Below are 1665 nucleotides of genomic sequence, written 5' to 3' on the forward strand. Positions count from 1 at the left end.
TATTTTATTTTATTTTTTCATGCGCAGCCTTTTCCTGTCGACACAAATCAGACGCTTCCACGTACGCACCATAATTTAATAAATAAACTCAAACAAAATCACTTGCTGCTAATCTCAAATTAGCCTGCCACCGGTTCCTTTGCGCGTCGCCCTCGTCTCCATGGCGATCGGTGACATCTGGCTCTCTTTCCATTAGCCCACACAGAGAAGACTTCAAATGTTCTCGCGAAGCGTCGTCAGGCAGGTTTCGGGGGGGAAAAGCAACACTTCTGCTGCTTTTCTTTCTTTTTTTCTTTCTTTTTCTTCCAGTAGTCTAAAACTTGTGAAAACCAAACTGAAGAAACGAGCCTCCTCTCTCCTGTGTCTTTTGCTCCACAGAGCTGAGAAAGAAAGCTAATATTCGCCAGATCGTGTGAGTGACAGTACTGTCTTATTGAATTGAATTTCAAAAATATGTACAGAAACAAATATCTGTAAATAGAAAGTGTAAATAAATCCTATATATGGAATATCCAAAAGAAAAAGCCTTTTTTTTTTATTTTCTCTTGTGTCAAAATGCATTATTTGTCTGAATTGGCGGCGTCCTGCTGCAGGTTCATCGGACGTCGCTTCGCCTCCAGCAAACACACCCAGCTGTCCTGATTTAAAGCGATGTGCGAGTGCGCTCTTCCCGTACCTGTTAGAAGTTTGCAACCACAAACTTTAGTTGGGATTATTTTATCCATGTTCATTTGTATTCCAATTTTTTTGTACACAGTCCGGAAAAGTGCGAGCAAATGAGTTTCCAGACTTTCTTCTTATTGCATCATTGAAAAGAGAAATATTTTCAATAATAGGAAAAAACATAACAGGTTCTTCATATTGATTCTTCGAAGACTGTATTTTTCTTAGATTTGCAACCTACGTTTTTCTTTTCTCCTTTAGTTTGCAACTGTTTTTAATGTTAAAAAAGAACATTTTCCATCTTCTGTGGCCTCTAAACCACTTTTATATCAGGATTCTAAACATAATTTTATAATCCTTCATTGTGTTTCTTACCTTTTCACTGTAAACATTGTCTGTGTGGTGGCAAAGTACATCGATGTGAAAAGATGTCGGATCATAATTAACATCAAGAAATGCTCATCGAAAACATTGGTAGCATTTTTATTAATATTTAGCAGTTTTTTCAATGGGTTTTATCAACATATTTTGCCATAACCGGCTCTTTGACGACCCGCACGATGTCGATGCGACTCGAAATGAAAATGAGTTTGATACTCACAAAACCTGAATGAAATAACTTGGTGTAGGAAAATTCCCATTAGAATTTTGTGACGTGGTTAAGTTGGTTTAGATGCCAAAACAAATGGTGAAAGGTCAGAAATCAACTATTTTTATTTTTTCTTTAGTAAAATAGAACACTGGATTTTATTTTGCCGTCTTTTCATAAAGTGAGTGAAATACAAACTCCCGACGTTATGCACAACTTTGTGTTCGTCTATTGCATAAAATCCCAACAGGAGGATACAGGAAGCTGTGGTTGCAATGTGACAAACTATTTCCTAATGTGGTGGTAAAACTTTTCATGTAGGTTATGTGTGATGATGATGATGATGATGATGATGGCAGAACATTGAATTATTTTTGTGCGTGACTTCTACACAACCGCTGGCTTGTCTTTGC

This window comes from Poecilia reticulata, linkage group LG23, assembly GCF_000633615.1.
Source record: "Poecilia reticulata strain Guanapo linkage group LG23, Guppy_female_1.0+MT, whole genome shotgun sequence".
In the NCBI taxonomy this organism is placed as follows: Eukaryota; Metazoa; Chordata; class Actinopteri; order Cyprinodontiformes; family Poeciliidae; genus Poecilia; species Poecilia reticulata.